This window comes from Xenopus laevis, chromosome 2S (genome assembly GCF_017654675.1).
Source record: "Xenopus laevis strain J_2021 chromosome 2S, Xenopus_laevis_v10.1, whole genome shotgun sequence".
In the NCBI taxonomy this organism is placed as follows: Eukaryota; Metazoa; Chordata; class Amphibia; order Anura; family Pipidae; genus Xenopus; species Xenopus laevis.
In genome coordinates this window covers 85963122-85980002 of record NC_054374.1, presented here as the reverse complement: position 1 = coordinate 85980002, position 16881 = coordinate 85963122, and the positions used below count along the sequence as shown (strand labels likewise).

The 16881-nt window shown below is 38.1% G+C and overlaps 1 protein-coding gene across 2 annotated transcripts in view; it reads right to left on the bottom strand.

Annotated features, from left to right (window-relative positions):
* Positions 1–16224, bottom strand: part of srrm3.S (serine/arginine repetitive matrix 3 S homeolog) — a 193952-nt gene extending 177728 nt beyond the window's left edge. For both annotated transcript variants that reach the window (XM_018249637.2, XM_018249638.2), the window contains exon 1: positions 16038–16224. The gene's annotated coding sequence lies outside the window, so the exon portion shown is untranslated. The remainder of the gene's footprint in view (positions 1–16037) is intronic.
* Between the last annotated feature and the right edge of the window lie 657 nt (positions 16225–16881).

The window sequence follows — 16881 nt, the reverse complement described above, 5'->3', positions numbered from 1 at the left end:
TTGCACCCCCGCCTAATGGTTTTAAAAATTAGTGGTGAGCACAACTTTCCCTTGTTTTATATATATATATATATATATATATATATATATATATATATATATATATATATATATATATATATTTTAGTGGCAGGAACATTAAAGGACACCTATCTCCCATAAATTGTTTACCCCAACCGAGCTGCGGTTCTCTTTAAGAATTAATATTATGTAATGGCAAGAACAAACTTTGCACTAGTAAATGTGAGCTAATGAGAAAGTATTTGGGGCAAATTTACTAAAGCGCGAAGCGGCTAATGATAGTGAAAATTTGCCAGCGTGATATCATTTCGTTACTTCGCAGATTTACTAACGGGTGCTGGCATCAATTCACTAGCGAAGTGGACCTACTCTAGCGCAACTTCGCACCCTAATGCCAGACAAAGTTGTGCTATGGCGAAGGGACGTAACTACGATAATTCACTAACTTGCTCATTTTACTGAACGTTACTTCTTGCGCCAGACTTTACTTCGCCAGGTCAGACCAGGCGAAGTTCAATACAATAGATAGGAGTTTGTCCAAAAATAGTTGACATTTTTTCTACGTCCCAAAAAACACTGGCGTCTTTTACTTTTTTAAGGGTGATAGTATGAAAAATAGCAAACATTTTTTTTGGGGTACTCTCCTTCCCCCCTACATTTCCTAACATATGGCAACTCAACGATACAGTGGGCACATGTTTAGGGCAATAGAACACCTTTATTTTATTTTTTAAAGGTTTCCTGGGCTTGTGTAGTGTAATGTAGTTACTGTTGCATATACGTCCATTATATTTTAACTTGGCGGCGTATGCAAAATAGGCATCGCTAGTGTAACTTCGCTTTGCCTGACTAAGTAACGGTAGCGCAACTTCACTACTATTCGTCTCCCTGAGTGCAACTTCGCATTTTAGTGTATTTGCGTAGCCCTGGCGAAACTACGCTTGTCGAAGTGTGGCGAAGTGTGGCGAAGCCGTCGCTAGCGCATTTTTGGCGCTTAGTGAATTTGCCCCTATGTTTTTTTTATTATTTCAAGAGCTAAACAGGGCAAGCAAGGAAACTGAAGCTACTCCAGGTTTGGTCCTTGAGAGGTAGATTAGATTACCAGCAAACAACCCCCTTCCTTCTCTGTTTGTTGTGACAAGAGTTAATTATGCAAGAGTTTAGCCCCCAGATATTGAACATTTATATCCCTCTCTCTAAATAATCCTGTTACATGCCTTTAAACAACAAGTTTAGGCAATAACACTTGAGGGGTTATTTATCAAGGTCCGAATTTATCTCAATATTGGCTGCTACAAACTCCGATCTAACCCGCTCGGGTTTTTAACGCTTATTATTAAATTTTCTCTAAAATTTGCTTGATAAAGGGCCCGGGTGGCCCGAAACGTTGCCCTGTTTAAAATGATTTGATGCAATAAAATACACGTTTGTTCATATCCACGGTGTGCTACTGATATCTGCTCTGATTGGATAATTTGGCCCTGTAACAAGCGTGGGTCCTTCAGTACAGCACCTGGTACCGCAAAGGTATGTGTTCAAGGTCTTAAGCTCTCCACCTCAGTTTCTGTAAAATTTGCTTTGTGGGAAAAGCTCAGATTTCATGATTTTTTCGTGAATTTTCCCCAAAATCTCTGAATTTTACACCCGAAATCTCCGAAAACATTGTGAAATTGCCCGAAACCCCCAACACAACCAAAAATAGATGGGACTGTTCCCATTGACTTTTATGCAACCTCGACAGGTTTGAGATGCCGTGTTTTTATATACTGGCTTTTTAGCCCTCGGGGTTTAATAGATTCCGAAAAATTTGATATTTTTTGAAAAGACATATTTTATAAAAAAACAAAAATCCCAAATTTTTCGGATTTCGGGGAATTTCGGGAATTCTGAGCTTAGTAAATAACGCCCTTGGAGTAGCAACTGTCATCCTAAAGTCATGGCTATCTACACATCTGCCAGGCAATATCTGCCAACAGTGCAGGATTACCACTGGCTTACCATTATGATTAACAGCAGGGGCGCTCCACCAATGAGGCGAGTTGAGACACTCGCCTCAGGCGGCAGTGCCCCCCTGGTTACCAGGGGCGGCAAAAATGCCGCTCCTGGTAACTAAGAGCCGAATTTTCGGTTTTCAACCCGGAAATTCGGCTCTTCTAGTGCAGAGAGCGCAATTGCGCTCTCTGCACTAGCGTCGTGCAGCGCCCCGACCCCCTCCTGCGCAGAAAATGTGAGCGCCGTGAGGAGGGGTCGGGGCGGCAACGGAAGGCCGCCTCAGGCGGCAGAAAGGCGCGGATCAGCGCTGATTAACAGTGATAAGAGTCAATATCGGCCCTGGTACACAGTTATATGATTACAATTTTGGTTCCTGCAGGATGCTGGGAAGGGGAATGACATTTTCCTTAAGGAAAATGGAACAAAGACATAGAATAGGCATGACGAATGTAAAAAATATTCTTTCACCTTTTACATATCTACAGTAGTTTATATATTTCAAAAATGGGCTACACTTTATGATTTATCCTAGGTCGTGTGTTTACTGGCAATAAGTGGCATAGTACATTCAAAGTGCCCAAATACTTAAGAGGTTAAGTATTTTCCCCTTCAAGGCTGTATACCTTTTAAAAACTGCTATGCACAGGGCTAGTTTATGACAAGGCTCGCGGAGATATGGCATGCTTCAACAGTAAGGTAGAATGGAGACATTATCAGCAATTCTTTATTATTTTGGATGTCATCCTAAAGGTCAAGGATAGTTTTTTCTTCTACATTTCCTTTCTGCCAAGCACTTCCCAGAAGCAAACTTTATGCAGACTATCAAAGGAGTCTTTAAAATACAATATGACACAGATCTATTGTGAATTAAAGAATAAAATTAGTTAGTGAATGTGACAGAAAAAGCACATAGTCATAAGACATCACTATTAAATCAAAAACCCTTGAGAGTAGAACAGGTCTGAGGAAGATGGGTTTATGAAATACAATTTTGACAAGCGTGAGATGTAATGATTAAGGTAGCAAACATTATTTTTGTACGTTTTTGTACAGGCATAAAATTGGCAAACTTAACGTACCAGAGGAAGACAATAGGTGCAACAGAAAATGAAACATCAAAAGCAGTCTATAAAGGTTCTACTACTGGAACAAAACCTGGCATCAAAGAATGTAAATGCTTCATATTCATTCTCAGCCTATATTTGTTATCACATCCACAATGTATGCGCAGTACCTAAGGAAATCACTACTAGGCAAAAGTAAAACAAGGTTTCCTCTTACTTGCACTTATAGTCTAGAGCATACAAAATATTGTACACCTCAAAAAGGTGTAAAAGTTTGTGTAAAATACTTATTTATAAATCGGGGTTTACCCGCGGGTCAGGTGGGTTCGGCCCAAAGTCGCACCCCCATTTGCGGGTGGTGGGTCCAGGGTTGAGCTCTTCTTCCTGCTTTCCCTGCCTGCCACCTTGAACTGCCCGCTTCCAACTTCTGGCTTCCTTTTTTATGGATGCGCGCCTGCTCGCCCCACCCCTTTGGTGACATCATCTGCGGGGGGCACAGGTCTATAAAGGGAAACCGGAAGTTGGGTGCGGGCGGGCGCGGGCTGAGGGAGGGTTAGTGTCGGGTGCGGGTCGAATTTTACTCCGCCCGCCCATCACTACTTCACATTGAAAATAAATCTGTGGGAAAGCAAAACTTCCTTGCGTAGATTTTCAGTAGTGCACACAGCCACACACACCATGAACATGTATTCCTTTCAAATCTGGTGAGTAGGCAATCTTCCCAGAAATGAATATATCCCCTTTCTTCTCTGGAAATTTTACAGTTATTTTAGGGTTTTGTGCACTTTTCCACTGAATTTACTTTCAAGTATATTTTTTTTCAAGTCTAACATTGAAAAACAGGTAATAAGAGCCAAGTTTTAATCCTTCCCCCTAGCCCCAAGATGGCACCAAATTACCTCCTCCAGCCCACTTTCCACCCACAAGGTAGTGCTGTATTTACAGACACTTATGCTCCATAGGCACTGACAGCATTGCAGGGTAAAACAAATGGTGCCTTACTTAATTAGGGAATGAATAACTCACAACAATAAACAAAGATATACCCATACACCCTTACTGTTGTTTTATGTAACAATAAAATTAAATATAAGCACCACTTTTGAAATTGTATTTTCTATTTAGATCTGTAACCTCTGTATCCACTCTTACAAAGATTATTTCACTATTGGCAGCAACACTATCGCTGCTCAGTGTCGGACTGGCCCGGCGGGACACCGGGAAAAAACCCGGTGGGCCCCGACCCTCGTGGGCCCCCGCCGGGCCAGGCCCCCTCCCCCGATGCTTGTTTTTTGAAAAAAAAAAAAAAAGTATCTTCGTGGATGCGCAGTGTCGCCGTGCGCGCATGCGTGCAGACGCAGCGCCGTGCGCGCATGCGTGCAGACGGAGCGCGGTGCGCACACAGAGGGGGCCATCGTGTGAGGACGACGCGTTGCAGCAGGGGGACGGGGGTCTGTAGGGGGGCCCTGGACTGGAGTCCCGGTGGGCCCCGGGCCCCCCAGTCCGACCCTGTCGCTGCTACTATTACAGATAACAATAATGCAGTCATAACTGATCTGCTTTACAACTTTGATGTTTTCACACTCCATCCATATTTTTCACTTGCATGATTGCTGTACAGTCCATATCAACACAGATTAGAAAATTCACTCTCAACCACTATTTAACCTCCCACCTAGCAGTTACTTGTACAGTGCAATCTATTGATCCCTTAAAAGTGCCCACAGATTTTCCTTCAATTCAAGACAACAGCGCAATATTTTTATTCACAATCTCACTGTCTAACAGCCAAGGTTATTTAATTTCTCTGTTGTTTATTTGGTGAAAAAATGCTTTCTTAGTAATGTACTGTTTTATATGATAAATAATTTATTCCAGAGGTAAGTTAGAGTTATTTTTCAAAAACCTTTGTTCTGTAGAATAATAAGCAGTAAAGCTTTTCTTCATTTTTATACACCTTCTTAAAATAAGTACTTAATGACTGATGGAATCCATTGGAATATTGATGTTCCTTATAAAACTGTATAAGATGAAGAGAAGAATCCTTTTGAAGACGACTAATCAAAATTATTTCTACAGCTTTTATCAAGATTTAATGTTTTCTCTCTACTGTGCTGTACGTTGATATATTTTGATGTTCAACAATTCTATAAAAAATTATAAGGAAACTGTGATATTCTGAGATTACTGTAGAGGGACAGTATGTGCATTGTGAGAGAATGATGTCTTCTCTATATTTACAACAGCCTATCAGTCTCCATCTTCAAGGCTTTTTCACTTGTTCTTCTGAATCTTTCATTCTGCTCCTCTCTTTAACTTATTTATGCCTCTGTGACATCTAAGGAATCTTGACAGAGATGTATATAACATTACAAAGCTAAAGCTGAAAATATTCTTTAAAGCTCTTGATTTGATGTTTCATAGAAAGAAACTACTGCCTCAGCCCTTGGTGATTCACTTATCCCAAGATAAAAGTGCCAAAAGCTAAACACAAACCATTATGACCATACATAACTGCCTAGTCATAAATCAAGGCTGTAATTTTTGGACAATACTAAAGGCCATCATTTTTAGACAATACTAAATCCAAAACATTTAAAAATGTTGACTGAAATGCAATGTACAAACAAATTACATTGCAATTTTGACTGACCCATTTATGGCATAGCAAAGCATATGGTCACTTGTATTACATATGCCTCTATGCAGGTGGATAATGTAGTTAATCTCTCTGTTCTGGTATTTACATTAATAAACTGTTTTTCCAAAACGGCTTTAAAGATTTGCTCATTCATATACCTATTCATGTGCATATTCATATACCTATTTGTTAACTTCTATTTCACAGAAATAAACTTGTTGATGCTGATCTGACAAATGTGTCTTACCTCCATGAGCAAATTATGGTCAAAATAATTGAACATACATTTTCCACAAACAATCCCTGGCAAAAGACAATTAAACACTGGTGAATGTGTTTGATTTAACTATTTTACTTTGAATGAAGTGTGATAACTATGAGATAGTAAACAGTTACAAAAGCACACATCTACATTGAGGGTCAGATTTATCAAGGGTCGAATAGTCAATTCCATTTAAAATTCAAATTTTCGAGTTTAAAAATTCACACATTCGAATTTAAATCTCCCTATTTCGAATGTAAATTAAAATGTGAGATTTATCACACCTCTACAGTCCTAATTCAAATATTATCCACCTCAAACTGCTTTTGTTCATTTACAAGTCAAAGGCAGAGGTCCGTTAAGCCATTTGGAAATGTTAATAGCCTTCCTGACATTCAAGGTTTTTTCAGGAGAAAAATTTCAAATATGTTTAGAATTTTTCCGTTGGAACCATTAGATCGAATATTAGCCATTCAATTTTTTTTAAATAACTTCTCAGTAGAATTGTGAGTCTATTCGAATTTAAAAAAATTCACATGAATTTAAAATTCGACCTTTGATAAATGGGCCTCCGAGCTTTACCTTACTGGCAACATTTAAAATTGCTAGTATATAAACTGAATGGAGGCGACAGTGGTGGGAGCCTCAGAGGATTAACAATACTGATATTTATTTAGTGCTGAATGTTTTAGTATGTTTAACAGTACACGTGATCATAATGAGGATGGTACTAGATTGGATCAAGAATAATTATAAAACCAAAATTTTTAATATTCAAATGAGAAACAGTAATCTTCCAAATAAGAAACATTTTGGGGGGAAATCATTGATAAACTGTATTTGTTTTAAATGAACAAGTACTTAAGAATCCATGAGAAACGGGCATTTATTATGGGGGATGGTAGTGTACAATAGTCGATAATAGTAATTTCTGTTGTTGATAGATTATTTTAATGTTTTATAACTTTAAACTGCAATAGTAAGTATCTTAAATTCTGCACAACATTTTCAATAGTAACATCAGCAAAGGCTTAGGATTCACCATCTGTTCTTCAGCCAATTACTGCTGTGGAAATGACACAGATCTGAGACATGCATAAGCAATAGACATGAAAAAATGAGAAATGAATAACAAGAAAAACATGACAAAATGTACTCTGCATTGGCTCATAAAGTCCTTCATCAAGTAAGTTATTTCTCAGATTAAGAGAAGTGGAGAAGAAATCATTATCAGCATAATTACCCTTTCTGAGTTTTTGAGTTGGATCAGCACTCTGCCCCTAAAAGAACTCTGCCAATAATATCTAGTATGGGGCCCTGTTGTTCCTCCTCTCATACATGCTGGATTCTAAAATCTACAATAACCTAGAATCACCTTCACCTAGAAATATATATCGTTCCACAGGCTGTAATAAAAATAAAATTAAAAAAGATTAGATTGTAAGATTAGATACAGCTAGTTAATTGCACTATGATTTACTCTGAATCTGCACTTGCCTATTATGTATCATTAATACAAATATGCCACCTTATTTATTAAAAACAGACATCAAACTAGGGGAGCAATTATCCACAACACTTCTGTTAGACTTTCTGATGCTTTAAATTAACTTGCAACATTTTTATTATTTTAATTATACTTCCTTCAGAATAGGAAAATACTCTTTAGTGAGCTATATTGAGAAGAGGCGCATTGCAGGCAATGAATTACTGCAATTAAACCCATAATAGACTTCAGAGAACTGAATATATTTTTTGGAAAATAAAGTATGGAAAACTAGTATTAAATATTTTGCTTTCACAGATAAAAATGTCATAGACAAGCTGAATAATGACATGATTTAATGAATCTGATCTTATAGTTTAAAATAAAAAATATTCTAAATAGGGGTAGTGTATGGATATCAATTATTAATAATAAAGCAATATGTAACATGTAAGATGCAGACAAAAATGGAACATCTACACGTGTTTTTTCGATTATTGCCCAAAAAACATGATTTTTTCAGATTCTCGTACTAAATCCAGCGCACATCATGATACGTTCCAATTTTAAAAGGGACATCTGCCATTGACTTCTACATGACCTTGGCAGGTTTGAAATTGAGTATTTTTTGATTTGGACTTTTAGCAGCCATTCCTGTAATTATGAGTTTTTTCGGAAGTCTTATCTTCCAAGATTATAATTTGCCCTTATATCTAATGTTGCTTCATTTATTTGGAGTGTAGAAGAAGAAGAGTATAAAGTAATAACAAGCCAAGTAAAGGACCACATTATCAGGCATGGCCCTGGGTCTTCAAAAAAACTAAAGACTAAACATTCATAAACTTCAATTTGAACCACTAAAACTATATCCCAACTTAATTGAGATCCTTGAAAAAAAAAGGGAAAAAAACCTCTGTTTTAATGTAATGTGCTTATAATGGATTTTTCTTCTTTTCCCACCCCCATATGAAGAATCAGGGTCTAAAAGGGCAGCAAAAAGGTCAGGGCACCAGTGCAAGACAATTGCTTCAGAACAAAAGGCAGGACCAATAGTTTTAATGGGGGCAATAAATGAAAGTCAAACAGATACAGAATTTTTGTTTAGGTAATGGGGGTAGGAAATGAAGGGAAATGCTGAATATCTTGGGGGTGGGAGGGACAAACTGTTCATGTCTGGAGCAGCTCAATAGGAAAAGCTGAGCTCATTAAGCATAAAAACATTGTCAGAACAATGTTTATGGGGATAACTCAAGGATGGGTCACCACTATGTCAAAAAATAATAACAATTGCCCAATCAATTTGCTTTTTGGCTGCTGGAGTTATTGAAAGGAAAAAATCAGCTGCATACTTGCTTATATCTGTTAGCTCTCTATCAGTATTAATAATAATAATTATGAAGTGGCATTATATATATATATATATATATATATATATATATATATATATAAATTTGGGTTACTATTTAAAACTAGCTAAGTGTATTACATTTTTTTAATTGAGCTTAGAAGAAAATCAGGAAAAGGCAACAAGGACAAGTGTTCATTGCCTACTAAAGTATACTGTACTATGGCTGCATGAATTCATATTCGTAAGTAGGCATTAGGCATTAACCTCCTGCTAAGGCACCAGACCTCTTACTGACAATCATATAACCTATACATTAGGGATGCACCGAATCCACTATTTTGGATTCGGCCGAACCCCCCGAATCCTTTGCGAAAGATTTGGCCGAATACCGAACCGAATCTGAATCCTTATTTGCGTATGCAAATCAGGGGTGGAAAGGAGAAAACATTTTTACTTGCTTGTTTTGTAATAAAAAGTCAGACGATTTACCTCCCCACCCCTAATTTGCATATGCAAATTAGGATTCGGATTCGGTTCAGCCAGGCAGAAGGATTCGGCCGAATCCGAATCCTGCTGAAAAAGGTCGAATCCCGAACCGAATCCTGGATTTGGTGCATCCCTACTATGTATTAATTAAAGAGTAATACATAATCCCAGAAAACTTCAATAAACACTATTATTTTAAAAATGCTCCCTTCAAGGCCAAATGTCCTTGTGAAAGGTACATGTCATTGAAAATGCCCAAGCTAGCAGATGTTTAACTCCCAGTCCACTCAGTCAGGTAATAAGTAGCAAGCTGTGTGGCATCTGTGAGAAGGATGGTAATTGGCCCATTTAAAAAAAAGTTATATGAGACACAATATATACATTTAAATTTTTTTTAAAACTAATCTACTGTTTAGACCTCTGCATCTATAATCAAAACTGTTAAGAGAAAATGTCTGAGATGAATATGACATTAAACCACCAACTGGATCAGCAACATGCATAGGTATGCATTGCCATCCTAATAAAAATTATTTATTACAAAAGCAAATAAGCCCATATTGCTTCCAAGTAAAAAATACTTTTGGTTCATTATACCGGGGTCGGTATGCTCAATAATTAATGCACTCAAACAAGAACTCTTACATGACAAATTCTTTGTGCTCAAGAAAATAAACACCCCAGGACTGAATTTTTGATGCAATATACCAGTGGTGTGTTCTTGATATGAGCCATCTAACAGCACATAATTGTGGCAGCATAATGAAGAAATAGGAACACAATCAGTGATTGATAAAAGCCTAACGATCGTCAACAAAAGACACATTTATGCAGTGAATATTGATAATACTTTGCAACATGCTGTGAATCTCTTACTACATGCTATGATTTTGCAGCTAGAACTGTGAAATATGAATGGAAATATCACTATGAATATAATATGTAAATTTGCCTAAGAGTTACGAAAGCTTGCAGATATAAACTGCATGTATGCCATACTCCCAAATATATACAGTATGACCCTAAAAGTTATATAAACTGTACCATTTACTGGTGCCTCTATAGTCTTTTAAGCCTATTCATAGCATCTCATTCATTTCAGAGTTGAGTTCCAGATTATACTTATTAAATCCAAAGATGTGCTTATATAAAACATGATAGGCATACAAGTCAGGCAAGATAGGTAGAAAGTTATGAAATTTTTGATATTAGTCACTGAGTTCCAAGATATTTTAGCTCTCCAGTCCACCCCAAGCAGTGTTGGACTGGCCTGAGAAAAGACCCGGTTGGCCACGACCCTCATGGGCCCCCGCCGGGCCAGACCCCTATTCCGATATAGGAATGTCACAAAAAAAAAATGTCAGCGCCACGCTGCGCCATCTGTGTATACGCACTGCCGTTCGCACATGCGTGCTGGGTGCACATTCATGAGTGTTGTCCTGAGCGGCACCTCACAGTAGGGGGTGAGGGGGGCCCTGGACAGCGGACCCGGTGGGCCCCGCCCCCCCAGTCCAACCCTGACCCCAAGTATATGATATACCTAAGAAGCAGTCAACATTCGGTGGCACGAGTCAGTAAAAGATTCCAGGGAAATTAAATATTGGTGGGTAGTGATGAGTTTTTTGGCAGGAATGGATTTGCAGCAAAATGCCACATTTTGCCACCTGCAAATTTTTTTCACGAAACTGTGGCAAACATTTGCCCTGAAAAAAAAAGTTGCCTTAAGAAAAAAACGCCCATTGACTGATGCATTTGGACAAAAAGTCGCCAAGACAATAAAGTAGCAGACAAAAAGTCATTGAGACAAAAAAGTTGCAGAGACTAAGAAGTCTCCACGTGAAAGAACACCCATTGACTTTAATGCATTTGGAATGAGAAAAAAAATGTTGCGTGTAAAAAAGATTGTGTCGTCTATTGACTTCAATGTGTTTCTCAAATTTTTCGCTCAATACTATTGGTGGGGTGAAAATCCTAATGTGTCTGTAGGGCTCATACACAAACAGCCCTCCCAACAGTTGAAAAACAAAACGAGGTTCACAAGGAAACGCTGTGCGCAGCACATGGCAAAATTTTGACCACACACACTCTGTAGCCACACCCCACAATGGCACACCTGTTTAACAAAAACACACAGCTTTTTACATGGAAAGCTAGTATCAGAAGTAATGAAGTACTAGGAGCATCAGTATGACATCCTGTGGCCCTCACCATATCATTACATTTGTGGTCCCCAGAATTTCATGCCACAGTCTGTCACCAGGCATTTTATGGGAAGCACATTACGGCACCTACATCAAAAGCTTTGTGTAGACAGCTCTCCTGAACAAATACTCTTGGCCCCTCCATTGGGTTCAGTGCTTTACATAATGTGAGGAATGAAGTCACATTCTCATCTCTTGGGACTATTGACAGCTGATTTGGGACTGGAGGAAGGGGACTCCAAATTAGACTGGCCTGCAAAAAGTAGGACAGTTAGGAGGTATGAAAATGGAACAGGCTAGCTAGTACTTAAACCACTGATGGCTTATGTCGCCAGAAGACCCAGAGCATTGTGGGGCTTCCAACTCTCATCTGATTGATGTAAAGCAATACTCGTCAGGTGATATTAAAGCAGTGAGTATAGTAAGTGTTGTTCACTGCCTGTAGAGCACCCATGAGACTGGTGACCCTAACTCATTTTTGCCAAGAGAGGGTAATATATTTATAAACAGTTTTATGATGAAGCTCTTCTGGTTGTTGCAACTCCTTTATACTTGCAGAATAAAGGAGTATAAAGTGATCATGCTGAGAAAATACAGATTTAGAAAACAATAGATTCTTGTGTAAACCAAAGGCACTCACATGCGGGAGAGATGCTTAGTTCAAAAACAAGCATTTTACAATCTTTCTTTATAATTTATAAGCTGAAGGTAATGCTTTGGTTAAGGTTACCTAGTTAAATCAACCATGCCATTCCCACTCACATAAGATTATACCTGTCTGTACAGTAAACAGAATGTAAATAAAAAAAATATGTAAAGCTGTTCACCTTATTCTTACCTCACAAAATATACAGGAAATCTTAATGAGTTTCCCAGTTCACTGTCTTAATTTAAATCTCTTGTTGTACTTAACTACATTAGAATCACCTAATTTCTCATTCATCCATGTTTTACAATGCAATTTACAAGTCGTATGGTCATTACAAGTGTCACTTTCCATCTCAAAGACGTTTCAAAGGATACTGATTGAAAGGTCTCAGCAGTACATTCTATTTATGTCTGTCAGAAAGCACAAACATTTTACATTTCAGCAGTAATTGTATTGGTAGAGTATGACTAGTACTTTGGGCAAACATACCCAAAACAGAGGGCTAAAATAGTAATGTTAATTATTCTGAAAATATTTACAGGGTGTAGTGTAAATTGGCCAATGCAGCTAAAAAAACAAAGATTGTATAAAATCACTGTGTACATGGACACATAATGACATATTACTGATAGTAAAGAAAATATGGATCGATAACTAGACAGACAAACAAACAAACAAAAAGCATACAGATACAGTAAACAGATAGACAGACAGATATTGTAGTACACTGTAACAAAAATGTTATTTGTATCAACACTGCAGTATATGTATATTGTTTTGAAAATGTTGACAGTATAAAGCTTATCATATATATATTTATTTATTTAATATTGAATTAACAATATGTATTATACACTCAGTATACACTACTATGTAGGAGAAAGGATCTTTGTATGGTTGGCATTGGAATTATACAGAATAAATAACTATTTTTCCTATTGTCTTAATGTAAAGCACAAATTATTTACCAATTAACCCAGTTAAGTCATATCTTTGTTCCTGCACAGTCACAATCTTAACATTGTTCAATCACATTTGTGTTGCTCTGTATTAATACATTTCTTTGACTATGACTTAGGTTCTCCATAGGCTCCTGTAACTATGCAGAAGAGTGATAAAGAAGGATCTCTTTGGTGCTAGTCATAAGAGCTTACAGTTTAGAGGAACTTGATGCTGCATCTGACAAATGGAACTGATTTTTTATAACGTGTGCAAATTGTCAATGGCACTGTAATGTTTGGTTATTTAAGCTACTCTGAGGTGAGCTACCATTAAAAATGCAAATACATGAAAATTTATCATAATACAGGTACCTTAATCCTACTAGAAAATCATATAAACATTAAATGAACCCAATATGCTGATTTTGCTTCCAGTAAGGATTAATTATATCTTAGTTTGGTTCAAGTACAAGGTATTGTTTTATTATTACAGTGAAAAAGGAAATCATTTTTAAACATCTGGATTATTTGAATAAAATGGAGTCTATGGGAGATGATCTTCTATAATTCGGAGCCTTCTGGATAATGGATTTCCCGATAACAGATCCCAAACCTGTACCTAAACATGATACTGTTCATATAATGTGCAGACTGGCTAATCTGTAAAATCTCTTTCTTTAAAAAAAATAATAATAATCATCAGTAGAAATAAGTATGTAAACATGTGCAGCTGCTAGTTGATAAATAGAGTTAATTTGCTATGTGCATCTATTCTGCACAATGAACCGAAAAGCTACATTTCCCCACATATTCAGATGTGGGAAGGCAGAGCTACCAGCAATAAACATTTATGTCAGCAATGAATGTAGAATTTCCATATTTTTTTACTAAATGTTACAAAAAAGGCATAATCCCATAAAAGCATTTTAAGAGTAAGCTGTGCAGAAAATTTAACAGAAGAAATGTTCGGTTTTCTACTTTTTCAATGCAAAATATGCATACTCTTCATTAAGGGCTGTTTAGCGTTAATAGCAGGAAACTGTGGCATTATAAATATGTTACATTTTTTTCTAGCTGATTATTTAAGTACTGGATATGCCCTGTATTATAGTATGTCTTTCTTCACCTAATTATATTATATCAACAGTTGTTGGTAATTTTAGTGTAACACTGGCAAATTAATATTAGATTTTATATCTCCTGCGTTTCAGGAACTGGATGAAACAGCATTTTAGTTGCCTTGGCTACACCAGGCCTCACAGAGACACTTTCTATTACAAAAGCCTATAACAATACATTCCTATAATATGTGCTGTCAAGAGAGTAAACAACTGATAACTGGATTACACTCATTCACTGAAGTAACATTCACTTTGTGCTGGACTGTGGGTTATTGGCCTTTCCTATTATAATTTAAGTTTAGCTCTAAACAAAACTTGTGTTTCTTAACCTTGGGTGCCCTGATGTTGCTGTATTAAAACTCCTGTCTTTTCCCCCATAATCATATGTTAAAGGATGCTGGAAGTTGCAGTCCAGCAATATCTGAGGATCCAACATTATAAAATAGGGCAACAGAGGGATTATATTTCAGATCAGCAGGAATTTAGCTGGCATACATCAATGCATTTAGTACGTATGTATTATTATAAGGTTTTACACAATCAACATCATGTTTTTTATTTCAAAACTAAATTTCAGAGCATTCTGTCTAATCTAAAGAGCTCACATAATGAATCCATTCGACTTCTGGAGTCACTGATGCATACATTGCTGAGTCCCAGATACAATACAATACCATGCTCAAATATAGTGACCTGTTTAATATGTGATGAAAAACAGACCCACAATGCTGGCAGGGAAACACTGAAAGTTGCTGTCACGCACTGAAACAGTGCCTAACACTGCACACTCATTTAAATGCCCCTAATGAAGCGTCATTTATATCACACACTGGGGTCTTACACTCTGTACACCCATTTCTTTACAACTCTTCACCAAGTCCTTCCCTTTCCAACAAAAGCAAAAGATGATTTAAATTATTTACAGTGTTATATGATCTCTCTCTCTCTATCTCGCCAAGCCATCTGTTCTTACCCATGTGCATATGTCAAGGAAAAAGCTCCCTTTGGGAATGACCTTTTATTTATAAAGAGCCAACATATTCCATAGGATTGTTTAACAGATTACAAATACATCGACTTGGAATAAAGTAAAAATAAAATGGGCATCGTGATCCGAAAAAAAGTAGACACTCTGGTCTCAGGAGCTTGCAGGATTAACCCAGATATATCCAAGCAACAGACTCTCAACTGCAGATGAACTATAAACTATCTCTCGAAATCTTCTACTGGGAATTGTAGTTTAACAACAGGATGTATTGTAGTGTGTTGTAACACTACTAACAACAAAGTTGCAGAGAGAAAACGAGCTGTACAGTGACTTGTACAATGCATTGATTGAAATGTAACAAACAAACTGACAGAAGAGGGTCCAGAAATGTTGAATTGAAAACTTACAAACCACAGTAGAGCTGTTCAACATGCAGACCTTCCACTGTTGGTCTGTAGCTGAACTACAACTCCCAGCAGAAGCTGGAACAAGGGCTGAAGAGTAAGCAGGAAGGGCATGTCTGGCTGATACAGAGAAGAGCAGTAAGTCCAATGCCAGAGACAGATATAGCAGACTGCTTTGTGTGATCAGAACCCGAGCAAACTGTGTGACAGGGGGACAATAATGGAGAGGTGAGATCATGCAGCCCATCTACTGTGTCTGTGCTAAGCCTCTTTGTGTGGAACAGCTGTTACAGGCAACATGGACGCTCACCCTCAAGACAATCAGCTTATTGCCCCAGGACAAGTGCAACAACAACATAGCGCGGTGTAAACAATGGTACCCACACTGTTAGTGTCTTCTATGGCCCATCAGCATCCTGTGCCACAGTCTTACCTTGCAGCTGCTCAGCTCTTCTCTCTGTGTTACTGTGTAAGCGCTGGGAAATGCCGTGCGTGCAGGGGAGGCGGCTGTCTCTGCTCAGGCTCTGGGTGGAGGAGGAGGAGGAGATGTAAGCGCGTGAGCATCAAACAAGAGCAGAAGAGACCGTACAGTGCTGAAGTGCTGGACAGCAGATGCTACAATGGAGAGGCTTTGAGGAGCGCGTGACGTCACGGCCATGTGACCAACATGTGGGCGGGATCTGTTGCTGCACAGCGCCGCATGATAAGTGAAAGGGACTGAGCTTCTGCCCATCCAGGAAAGGGTGCGGGAGATTTGAGTGTAGGGTTGTGGTAGTAAGTTCCGGAGAAGGGTATTTTCGCTTAAACCTCTTCATGATATCCATGACTGCCTGAGGAATTATTCAGAAGAACATTGTTTAGCAGTGAGACCAGTGACTGACTGGGGTGCCAGGGACCACCTGATAAACATATATATTACAGGCTTATTTACAGACTATTTTATTCATACTTTCTTCTCTTAATATTTACTCTTTGCATACTATCCAACCTTTCACCCTTTGTTATTCGTTGTTCTCATATAGACATGGGGAATGGGCATGGGGTTGCCACCTGTATGGGTTTCACCCGGACAGCCCAATATTTGGAAGGGTTGTCCTGGTGAAATCTTCCAAAATTTCCAAATTAGGAAATCCAGACAGGACATTGAAAATAATGACAAGGCAATCAGCCAATCAATGATTGTCACGTCACCAGTCCCACCCCCAATGTCACCAGTTCCACCCCGCCTTCCTGCCCGTTTTCCTGCCCCAGCAAAGGAAGATAGGGATGTAGCGAAC